This window comes from Rutidosis leptorrhynchoides, chromosome 10 (assembly GCF_046630445.1).
Source record: "Rutidosis leptorrhynchoides isolate AG116_Rl617_1_P2 chromosome 10, CSIRO_AGI_Rlap_v1, whole genome shotgun sequence".
Lineage (NCBI taxonomy): Eukaryota > Viridiplantae > Streptophyta > Magnoliopsida > Asterales > Asteraceae > Rutidosis > Rutidosis leptorrhynchoides.
In genome coordinates this window covers 38,473,974-38,487,911 of record NC_092342.1, presented here as the reverse complement: position 1 = coordinate 38,487,911, position 13,938 = coordinate 38,473,974, and positions in this window count along the sequence as shown.

The window sequence follows — 13,938 nt, the reverse complement described above, 5'->3', positions numbered from 1 at the left end:
AAAAAATATTGACAAATATTCTTGGAAAAGTAGTAAATCAATTTGTTTAATTTAAAAAAAATATAAAAAAATCCTTAAAATAAATGATTTTTTAATAAAATAAATAAATAAATTACTTTTTAATTAAAAATTATAATGGAAAACTACTTTTATTATTTTATTTTATGCATTATCCCATAACCTAACATTTAATACTTTTGAATTTTAAAATCCCATTAAAAATTAAAATATTTCTTTTTCTTTTAATTATTTTATTCTTTTTACCTAATTTTTTCAAGTATAAATACCCCTCATTTCTCATTCAAACTCACACCAAAATTTCTCTCATTCTCTCTTTGAAGAATTACTACTAGTAAGTATTCTTTTCTTACTTTTTACTTTTTACTTTTTATTTTTTACTTTTTACTTTTTACTTTTTACTATTTACTTCGGTTTATTATTTTTTTTACCGAAACATGTAAATAATGTTATAAATTATATGCAATTAAAATTAAAATAAATAACATGTTATAATTAGTAATATATGTTACTAAAAATTATAAAAGTATTTTTATGAATTAATATATAGGAGTTATAATTAAAATCGAATTAATGAATATATATGTATATACGCACCTAACGTGAAGGTTATAATTAAAGATAGCGTACAAAGACTACAAACATCACCGCTACTTGTGGCCTAGGGTGATCCTTGTTACCATTATGGGACGCTTGTGGATCTCGAATGCCAAGACTTAGATTCTGGTCAAGAGATCCTGGGCCGCTCGGTAACAATAGATCATTCGAGTGACTTGCATGTTAGCAACAAAGTTTGGGCGAGATTGTACAACATCTTTGTTAAGAATTATAACCCGAACATTATTAAACTAGAAGCTTACTATAAGTGGAAGTTTTTCATAAATAGTAGGTTTCCAAAAATAGAAACTTTTGAGAAATAGGAACTTTTCTCGAAAACCGTCACTGTCAATATAGTTGCTATATTAATAAACATACTTTATATCAAGTTAGACATTAACTAATCAAACGTTATACCTCAAGGTTGATATCCAGATCACTTACTTGCTTTACTTTCCTTCTTGCGTGGAATACTTCAACTGCTATTTAATGTGAGTTTCATATGATCCCTTTTACTCTTTACATTTTTGGGCTGAGTGTAACGACCCTGGATTTTCCAACGTTTATTTATTAATAATTGTTATTATTAATACTTGTGATTAAACGAATGTATGTTATTACATTTACATGTTGTCATGAATGCCCGTACTTGATTTTAATTGCCCGAAACGTCTTTGTGACACACGAAACTTGCACGAATAATATTTTCAAGTATTATTTACATTCATGATTAGTTTTATTAATCATTTTAATTAACTATGGTTATTAGTTAGTTACTTGGGCTTTAATTGGACTTATTTGTTAATTAATGGAACTTGGGCTTGTTAAATGTTAATGGACTCATGAATATAGACTTATAAGCCCACCCTACACCTTATTGGATTGACTATCCCATTTTTACTACTTGTAAGTATTATTTAGATGGAAACTAGTTAGTTATTTACATAAAGAATCTAGTTACCATGTAATTTCCATGCAAACACATCTTATATCCACACTTTTAAGACTTTACATGCTTGTAACCATTGAACACATCCCTCCCCCCTTTTGCTACTGCAGGCCGTGGCCTTTATGGCCTTGGTAGTGCATTTTTTTGTTTCAAATTTTGATCACATATTGCTAGCATTTTGCTCTCTTTTTCTCACACACAAAACACCTCAAACTTGCAACTTACTTTCTCTCTTTTCTTGTAAGTATTTTGAGCAACTTCTTCCTCTTTTCTCTTTTGTAAAACTGAACCACATACATGCACATTCATCATCATTTGCTTGTTGTTACTTGTTCATGTTTATGATTTACTTACTTACTTGTTGTTTGTTATTTACTTACTAGTTTCAAGAATCAACTCTTTAGTTTGATTCTTCATAATATCTTGTACTTTCAAGAACACAAGAACATAAACTTACTAGTTTATGATTCTACTTTTGCTGTTTTAAGATTGTAAGATTCATGGTTGTAAAAAGCATACTTGTAATTCATGTTAGTAAACTTTAAAGTTTACTTTCTTAAAGATCAAACTTTGGTTTGAATCTTTAAAGTATGAACAACCCATGAATTATTTACTTGTTTACTTAGTTTATGTCTTCATTTTATGCACTTTAATTTCATGTATGTTGGTTAAAATTGGTCAAATGTTACTAGTTAACTTTGATCTCATTAATCTTGAACTAAAGTTAACTTTAAAAGTTCAAGAACATGTAAGTAAGCTTTCTATAATTATAACTTTATACACTTATGTTAGATCTAGACTTTTGAGTCTTGGATCTTCAAGATCAAACTAAGAACTATGTTCTACAACTTAAGATCTTGATTTCATGAGTTTAGTTTCAAGTTTGTAACTTATTATTAGTTTTAAAGTTCATGTATGTGTTAGATCTAAGACTTTGATGTAACTTTGGTTCATCAAACTTCATACAACTCTTAAGTGAGTTGTGCTTCATATCTTAGACTTGCACTTGGGTTATGATGGTCAAACCTTGGTTAAAATGATGCAAACACATCAACGAGTTGTACACTTGAAGCTATATGCATCAAGGATGAGAACCGTGATAAGCATCGAGCACCAAGACCACCAGAACCCACTATTTTTCAGTTTTCTGTCTTCTGCCTACTGTTTTCTGGGTTATGTAACAGAAAAGTACACCTGGGCTACTGTAACCTTTATTTTCAGATATATATTTTCGAGTAGATAATTTTTCATATAGGACTCATCTTAATCCGAGTTACGGTTTAGGATTTATGGCCCTCCGATCGTCACTATGTCCTTTTAACGTTGTGCAGAAATTTCTGACCTACTCTCACTTAGACCATCGCCACAGTCAAAAAAAGACGATTTTGCTTCTGTAAATTTTACCACACTTAAAGGACTCATATACGGAGCCATAGCCACTGGTCTCACCTTATTTCAGTAAGGGTAGAGGCCGTGGTGACTGACTGAAGTCAGCCTTTGTTTTAAACTACTTTCATGAACGAAATTTACTTTACGCCTTTTGTTTGATGATAAATGATGATGACCCTTAAGACCTTATTTACATACTTTTAAACCTATTCGGACGATTTACTGACTTAGTACTATTTGACTTAGGTTGAGGACCCGTTTGGACAACCTTCATTACTTGCTTACTTTCCGAGTCATACTTTACCGCTACTTTATCATTGTGAGTTATAGCATTCCCTTTTTACTTTAACTTATTTTGGGAACTGAGAATACATGCGGATTTTATGTTTTACATACTAGGAACGAGTACTTAAACTTTATATGTGTGGGTTATATAACGACAGAAACATTCCCTTTAGCTCGGTAACGTTTAGTCATTCGTTTTTGAACCGGTGAACGCGAATCTTAGATATGGATCCATAGGGTTTGACATCCCCACTCGGGCTAGTAGCACTAGCATTTAACGAGTGTTTAATACTCCGTAGACATACGCACTTGCCAAGTGTACTTTCAGGGGGTATAAACGTTAAGTTAGTTACCAAGTGCCCACGGTTAACATATACTTTATCATACTATTTTGAAACGCTCTTTGTAGCACTGAAATCTCGTGGCCTACCTTACATACTGTTATACTTAAACTATAGCTCACCAACCTTTGTGTTGACATTTTTAAGCATGTTTTTCTCAGGTGCTTAAGGTTATTTGCTTCCGCTGTCGTGCTAGTCTTGCCGTAGACACCCGCTGCTCTAGTGTTATCACCGCATGAACTGTTTATCTTGCATTCAAACTTTAATACATTTGAAACTATGTTTTGTAACGACCTAAGGGTCACATACATTTATTCATGCTTGCTATTCGTAGAAGCATACTGTTGGTGTAAAATATTTGATATCGGTTATGACGTCACCTTTTTATCGTGAATGCAACTTCTTTTATTACAGCATATAGTACTTAACCTTGTAATGATCCTGTTGTTGATGATTCGTACACGATGGTTTTGTACGGGGCATCACACTGAGAATACATGCGCAACTTTTATAACTGTTTTACACGTATCAACTATTACACTGTGATATGTTAGGCTATGACCAGCAATTCCCCAACCGACAAGTATAAACGATAACTTGTTAAGGGGCAAACTTGAAAGTCTAGTCTAAATACAAGTACCAACTATTAAACTGTGATATGTTGGGCTATGACCAGCAACTCCCCAACTGACAAGTATAAACGATAACTTGTTACGGGACAAACTTGAAAGTCTAGTCTAAATATCAGTACCAACTGTTAAACTATGCTATACTCGGCTATGTCCGACTAAGTCCCTACCGTGATATTTTTAATTGCTGCGGCATTCTTAATTATTGGGGATAGGCCTATCGGGAGTAATGTCCCCGATACATTTGACTAAGTCTTTGTATTACTTAATAATGAAATTAAAACGACAAGGACAGAACAACTTGTCACGGGGCAAACAACGTTTAGTCTAAATATCACGCACTGGCATAACTTTTGATCCTGCGGGAGATCAACTTTTGGATCTGCGAGATCTACTTTATTAAATCTTGTGGTCTAACACTATTACTGAAATCATTATTTATGACAAACCTATGAACTCACTCAACCTTGTGTTGACTTTTTAAGCATGTTTATTCTCAGGTACTTAAATATTGCTTCCGCTGTATATCTACTGCTTTGATGATGATTGCTTGCTATGCTTGGAGTCTTCATTACATATCATATCAATTAAAGACATATTTATCTTCCGCTGCAAAACTCAACAAAACGTCTCATGTAGAGTCGTTCTCTTTTATACAACTGTGATTTGATATAATTAGTCACAAATACCCCATGCCCTATTTGGGGGTGTGACAGATTGGTATCAGAGCAGGTTGTTGTAGAGAACCAAGATTGCATTTTATTTGTGCCTTATACAATTAGGTACCTTAGCAATGTAGTACTACAACTTTCCTTGACCGTAGTGCCTTTACTTGTTGCCTTTAACTGTTAAATGCTACACTATGCTTTAGAAACTTTACTTATCTTAGAATGCCGAGCCAACCTAAGAACTCTGCTCACTTTCCTAAGTATTATCCAATTACGCCACCTCATTTAAATGCGACACCATGATTTCTGAAATTCTTGACATTCCTATGTCATCTATCATGGTTTTGTGTATTACATATGTATTACATGAAATATTATCCATGATTTTTGAAACTCCTATAATTGTTACTATTCATACTCAAACGTATATAACTCTCTGTTATATCATGTACCTATATGCCTTATACCTTTATGCATCGGTTTACGAACCGAAAAATGTCATTGGGTTATCACAGTATACGAATTGAAAGTCTTTAATCGAAAGATTATTAGATTACATACTTATCATTTTATAATCTCGACACGTCATACTGCCATTATTGGAGTATAGACAAATCATATCTTATCATATCTATCCCAATAAACTTTGTCTAACACTTTTTCTAAATTTCCTCCGTAAATTATGAAAATCTTTTTGCTATATATATGTATTCAAGGAGATAAATATATCATTCAGTATTCATTTCATAACAAACCCTATTCCAAACACATAATATGGATTTCTCACCCGATTCTTCAAATTCCTCTAGTTCCGAAGACAGCATGACGAGGACCCACCAACCAATCAACTACCTTGATTTCTTCAGAAGATGGGGATGGGTTTGTGAAATACTCATCCTATGGAGAAACGAAGAAGGTACTCCTTATCATGAGCCAAACTTACCACCAAACGCCGGAGTACTCGATCCGCTTACCGGCGAACCTGTTCGTAATACCATTTACACTCTTTTCACAAGGATTTTCCGCCTCGAAGGTCGACTCGATGTAGCCCAAGACAGTATTCGTCCTCTACTCCCAAATTCTAATCAGATAGGATTACTAGAAGAAGTTAGAAGACTTCGAACTAAATATCAAGAATTGACAAACCTTACGGAGGAATGGGTAGAACAAATCCATAGACTCGAACGTAAAGTAGAAACCCTGGAGGAAACGGTGCACGATTTGGAAGCTAGGCTCACACCTACTACCCAAGTACCACAAGCAACACCAGCAACACCACTAGTACCATCAGTACCACCAACATTACCAACACCACAAGAATTGTAAGCACCATCAGCATCACCACCAACAGCATCAGCTTCATCAACAACAACATCCGCATCCCACGCCTCAACATCACACTCAGTACCTCAAACATCAACATCATACGCCCATAGATACCAAGGAATATTAGTAATAATGAGTTAAGATGTATTGACTCATTCTTCGCAAAGAATTATATATGTATACATTATATATATATATATGATTTGGAACAATAATAAATCTTGTCGTACTAAGCAATTACGTGTGAATCTCAACTAGTATGTACTACTTGGTTAATTCATATCACTAATATGCTATGATGTACACCCTTCGTTAATGACTTAACAATTGTTAATCACTGCTTCAACACAATAAACTCCATTTCATAATAAATCAAGTGTAACGATGAATGTATTGATTCATAACTTCATTAGTGAAATATTTCACGACAATTATGAAATCTCTAAAGGTTTTGGAGATTATTCATTCTCGTTTCAACCGTAAATCAAATGAGTTTAATATTATATTAAATCCATGATTACATCTGAAGGAAAATATATATGTATGTATATTTTCATAAAGACTGTAATTAAAACTCTTATGTACAAACTGTTAATTGTGAAAATATTTTAACGGGTAGGTAATACCCTAGAAATATTTATATCTCACATTAATATATTACATTGTACATTTTTCAATTCTGATTCTCATGAATTGTATTCATTCATATTCTATGATGAATTATCATATTAAACCAATGAAATTATCATTCATTACTTTTAAAATCAATAACGCCTATTCGTTAACCATTAGATCCGTTGACGATTACAATCAGCGTTTAATCATCTAAAAATAAAATTTCTTGAAACCATTGATAACCGAAGATTCAAATATGACTGCATTAAATGCAGAGGAAACAGCAAAATTGTAGAAGGTCTTAAGGGCCAAAAGTTTGATGATAAAGAATGGTATAAGCTCAGATTTGGAACTGAAAAACGGATTGAGCAAACTATGAAGGAGGCTGTGGACAAATCACAAAGATTAAATCTGCCTTCAAAGAATCCAAATGATTCAGTATCTGCTGAAGTCATCAACGAATACCTTGCCCCTGACTCTAAACCTTTACGGACAAATCTTCTTTATCATCCTTCGATCTTAGAAATTCTAAGATATCACCGTATCTTTCGTTATAAATATCCTCTATATTTCTGAAAATATCTTTATAACGATTCTTGTCCGCAATTAATTATCTCTTTGCGATAAATTTATCACATCATAAAGGAAACTATTTTAGTTTCTATATTCAAGTTTAAATTATAAATGTTTTGAAGAAGTGTTGGGAATTGAAGCATGAGTTAGTATAATATAATGACGTCAGGCCAACGTGATTATATTACAGTAAGTCGTGCAAAATTTTTAATGGAAGATGATGATTCATAGACTTTATAATCATCATTTGCCATGTTACATGACTCTTACATTCTATTTAAACTCTAAACATATCAAGAAAATATTTTTCTTGATGATTCGGTCTTTTTCGGATATTCTGGTAATTCGACAAATCAAATTGTGCTATTACCTTTCCTTTTGCTTTGTATATTATGAACATTCGAAACTTCCTACCTACAAATTCTGGACCATTACTCGCTTTACTTAGAGTCGAGAGGAGAATAAAAAGGCAAAGAGCTCCGACATATAAGGGAAAATATAAAGCCCGATAACAACACCGAAATTACAAACCGTGTATATCAATGTGTATAGCAATATAAAGACACGGGAGAACTAAAAACACAATAAATCCTAGAGCATAATAGAAGTAAACAGACTCCTCTGGTGGGAGTTGGAAAAGAAGGAAGATTGTGGCAATAACCAATATAAGGTCAAGAACAAGTACTGGATTGAGCATATTAACAAATCTTTTGGAAGTATGGATTGAGGAAGAAAGTATAGAAGTGGTGAAGATAATGAAACGGAAGAAGCTAATTTATAGCGAAAATCCAGACACAACAATCGAGGCAATTCACCGCATTTAATTAAAGAAAATCCTAATTTCCTTAATTACCGGAGAATCAAATCTTATAAAGATTATGAAGATTTCTTTAAAACCCTTAAATTCCGGAAATCAACTTTAGCTATGTCAAAAGTTAAGACGAACATTTAATGTCCTCATTTCAATCTTTTACGATAGCTTCGTTTATACTCTTTCTATAATCGAATTACTTTATCCATATTATTAAATGTCGATAAAACTCTAATTTTCAACTCATATTCATCATTCTTGTTGTAAAGAATGACGATCTCTATCAAATTTCATGACTATGATTTTCATGAACTCTTCTCTGTTTTATCTACCCTAATATTGTGGCATAAACGCTCAAGGTTTAAATAAGCTCACTATTATTCATCACACATTTCATGTATATTGAAATGCTTGTATAACGTCATCATCTCTTTCTGAGGAAAACCTAATCAATGACACTCTTGTTAAATCCTTTAGATAACCTCCGCATTAATAATAAAATGCACTTCGTAGAATTTATGGATCGTAAGATTTAAAAGCTAGAAACAAAACAATATCCTATTAGTTGGAATTCACGAAAGGCCCCGAGCATACCTAGGAACGTGAAGACCAAATAAAACGAAAATATCCTCACCTGTTTACAAACAACGCCGACTGATGGCAACAACTAAATTTCGGGACGAAATTTCTATTAACAGGGGGATACTGTGACAACCCGTAAATTTTCGGCAAAATTTAAACAAAAAATCTTTATATGATTTCATTTAACCTCGACTAATTTCGCCGATTCATGAAAAATTATTTGTAAATAATTACGCATTAATTTGATATATTAATATTATTATTATTAATATCCTTTTTAAACAAGATATCAATAATTAATATCTTTATTATCAGTATTGTTATTATGAATAAAAAAAATATTGAAAAATATTCTTGAAAAAGTAGTAAATCAATTTGTTTATTTTAAAAAAAAATATAAAAAAAATCCTTAAAATAAATGATTTTTTTAATAAAATAAATAAATAAATAAACAAATTACTTTTTAATTAAAAATTATAATGGAAAACTACTTTTATTATTTTATTTTTTGCATTATCCCATAACCTAACATTTAATACTTTTGAATTTTAAAATCCCATTAAAAATTAAAATATTTCTTTTTCTTTTAATTATTTTATTCTTTTTACCTAATTTTTTCAAGTATAAATACCCCTCATTTCTCATTCAAACTCACACCAAAATTTCTCTCATTCTCTCTTTGAAGAATTACTACTAGTAAGTATTCTTTTCTTACTTTTTACTTTTTACTTTTTACTTTTTACTATTTACTATTTACTTCGATTTCTTTTTTTTTTACCGAAACATGTAAATAATGTTATAAATTATATGCAATTAAAATTAAAATAAATAACATGTTATAATTAGTAATATATGTTACTAAAAATTATAAAAGTATTTTTATGAATTAATATATAGGAGTTATAATTAAAATCGAATTAATGAATATATATGTATATACGCACCTAACGTGAAGGTTATAATTAAAGATAGCGTACAAAGACTACAAACATCACCGCTACTTGTGGCTTAGGGTGATCCTTGTTATCATTATGGGACGCTTGTGGATCTCGAATGCCAAGACTTAGATTCTGGTCAAGAGATCCTGGGCCGCTCGGTAACAATAGATCATTCGAGTGACTTGCATGTTAGCGATGAAGTTTGGGCGAGATTGTACAACATCTTTGTTAAGAATTATAACCCGAACATTATTAAACTAGAAGCTTACTATAAGTGGAAGTTTTTCATAAATAGTAGATTTCCAAAAATAGAAACTTTTGAGAAATAGGAACTTTTCTCGAAAACCGTCACTGTCAATATAGTTGCTATATTAATAAACGTACTTTATGTCAAGTTAGACATTAACTAATCAAACGTTATACCTCAAGGTTGATATCCAGATCACTTACTTGCTTTACTTTCCTTCTTGCGTGGAATACTTCAACTGCTATTTAATGTGAGTTTCATATGATCCCTTTTACTCTTTACATTTTTGGGCTGAGAATACATGCGCAACTTTTATAACTGTTTTACACGTATCAACTATTAAACTGTGATATGTTGGGCTATGACCAGCAAGTCCCCAACCGACAAGTATAAACGATAACTTGTTACGGGGCAAACTTGAAAGTCTAGTCTAAATACAAGCACCAACTAATAAACTATGATATGTTGGGCTATGACCAGCAAGTCCCCAACCGACAACAATTGTTAACGTCATGCACTATTTGGGGGTGTGACAACAATTGTTAACGTCAACTAACGACGTTACAACGGCCATATATATATAACGGTTATTAACGTCAACTGACGACGTTACAACGACTATATTTTTCAAATATAAAATAAACATCTCCGTTTTCACATTTTCACAAATCAATCTTCATTTTCTCAGATTACCACTCTCAAAAAGTTTTTTTTAAAGATGATTCACACAAGGATGATTTTTCCTATTGTATTGGTCATACTAACTATCATCATTGTGTAAATCATATACCACGGGGTGAACCTATATTCTATCCTGCTCTTGTGGTTTTATCATTTGTAATCATGCCATTATTCTGTTGTTTGTTACTTATGAATTTAAAATGATTCTAATTTCATTTTATTATTTGTCTATGAATAGAAGTTGATTATGATTATGATTTATGTTGTTCATCTTTTTGATAATAGAAAATGTCGAATTTGAAAAGGCTTAAATTTGCTCCTTTAGAATCAAGTGGGAACAACTACTTAACATGGGTTATGAATGTATAAAAACATCTCGAATCAATCGGTATTTTAGAAACCCTGAATGAAAATAACAATTGTTCCGAACAAGAGAAAGCAATAGCAAGTATTTTTCTTAGCAAACATATTGACGAATCCTTAGAATCTACATATTATATGATGAAGATCCAAGTGTATTATGGAAAATACTCAAAGATAGATACGATATTAATTATCAAGAAATAACGGTGATCCATGAAAGAATAAAATTGAAGATGTTAGTAGACGCTCTTATAAGAATCCCGGAGATTCTTATTAATGATCTGGTAACGTGAATCAACAGTCTAGTATTTCTTGTATACATGAACATCTTGTTTAGCTCTACAAATAAGTCTTAAAAGAAAAGAAAACAAGAGTGAATCTGTTGAAAAATCTTGATTAAATAAACTCTGAGCTACCTTGAGACTTGAATGGTTTGAATTTTCTAAAATGCCTAGCTTGTTATGTATCACTCATAAATAAATGGTTTTAGACCATAACGTATATGTTTATTAAGTGTTATCTTTTATGTACTTCAGAATGTAACTTGTTTGCAGGTAATATAATTTGATTATCTTGCTGAAATATAACTCATTATTTACTTATCTTATTTGAAGTTTAATTATGAATCCTGCTGAAATACAACATCAATTAAATGGTAAAGACCTATGTATTGCAGATAGTAGTAACATACACACTATGATCAAATCTAAGAAATATTTCATTGATTTAAATCAAATGAAGAAATTATAAATACTATATCAGGTCTTGCAAACTTGATATAAGGAACGGAAAAGGCAAAAAATTCATATTACCAAATGGTACGAATTTTCTAATAAGCAATGCCTTGTTTTCTCCCAAATCAAAGAGAAATTTGATAAGTTTCTCTAATATATATCATAATGGATATGATTATCAGTCAATGATAACCGGAAATGAGAAATATCTATGTAGCAACGAAAAGCGCATATGATGAAAAGCGCAGCGCTTATGATTAAAAGCACATATGATAAAAAGTGCATATGATGAAAAGCGCATATAATGAAAAGTGCAGCGCATATGATTAAAAGCGCATATGATGAAAAATTCATATGATGAAAAGCACAGCGCATATGATTAAAAGCGCATATGGTGAAAAGGATATATGATGAAAAGCGCATATGGTGATTAATGAAAAAGCACATATGGTGATTAATGAAAAGCACATATGGTGATTAATGAAAATATGTGCTTAATGAAAAGAATATTGAGAAAGAATAACCAATGTTTCTTGAAAGAATTCAAGGTTATATATATGGACCAATTCATCCATCATGTGGACCATTTTGAAATTTCATGGTTCTAATAGACGCATCTAGCGGATGATCTCATGTTTGTGTGTTATCAAGCCGTAATATGGCATTTGCAAAGTTTCTTGCACAAATTATTAATTTGAGAACACATTATTCTGATTACACCATTAAGGATGAGACTTGATAATGCTGGTGAGTTAACATCTCAAGCATTTAATGATTATTATATATCTATAGGGATTGTTGTTGAACATCCAGTTGCTCATGTGCATACACAAAGTTAGTTTAGCCGAATAAATAGATAAACGCTTGCAGCTAATAACTAGACAATTGGTAATGGGTACAAAACTCTCAATATTTATATGGGGACATGTAAATTTACATGATGCGATATTAATTCGCATTAAACCAAGTGCAAGTAATAAATATTCTCCATTACCAACTTAATTTTGGTCGAGAGCCAAATATTTTTCATCTTAGAACATTTGGTTGTGCAGTGTATTTTTAATTGCACCACCACAACAAATGGTTCCTCAAAGAAGGATTGGAATATATGTTGAATATGAAACATCTTCAATCATAAGATATATTGAATCCATGACGGGTGATATTTTTACAGCACATTTTTGCTGATTGTCATTTTAATGAAAAATTGTTCCCTAGATTAGGAATATATGTTGGATATGAAACACCTTCAATCATAAGATATATTGAATCCATGACGGATGATGTTTTTACAGCACGTTTTTGCTGATTGTCATTTTAATGAAAAATTGTTCCCTAGATTAGGGGGAGAAATGAAAAAATAAATAAAATGATATTTCATAATGTGAACATCAATTAAGGTATCCTGATACTCGCACAAAAGAATGCGAAACAAAAAAAATTCAAAAAAATAATAATGCATATGCAAGAACTTACGAATAAATTGCCCGATGCATTTACAGATGCAAAAAGAGTGACTAAATCATATATATCAGCAGTAAATGCTCTAGCAAGAATTAAAATTCAAAAAGCTGGCAATAATGTCACTCATGAGTCTTTTGTCACGTCTGAAACGTGGAAGACAAATTAGTTCCAAAGATAAAAATCCTCGAATACTAATTGGTGTAAATATGATGCAATCCCACTGGCCAAAAGTGTGACGCCCCGTACAAAACCATCATGTATGAATCGTCAACAAAAGGTCCATTACACGGTATAATACTACATGCTGTTTTAAAACAAGTTTTGCATTCATGAAAAGATAACGTTTTACAAAAGATAACGTGCCACAGAGGTCGTTACAAAGCCATTATTTAAAATAACATAAGTTGCGAATGCAAAATAAAAGTTCCATGATTGAGACATCCCTAAGTAATACAGCGGAAGTCTAACACAGCGAGTCTGTAACAGCAAGTCTATAACACCAAGACTATAACAGCAAGTCTAACAGCGAAAGCAACAACGTCTAAGCACATGAGAAATACACGCTTAAAAAGTCAACACGAATGTTGGTGAGCTAAAGTTTGTTTGTAATCAGTAATGTAATGCAGACCACGAGATTTTAGTGCTTCAACCAGCAAGTTAAGTCAGTAATTCAAATCAGTATGATAAAGTATATGCTTATCCGTGGGCACCCGGTAACTAACTTAACG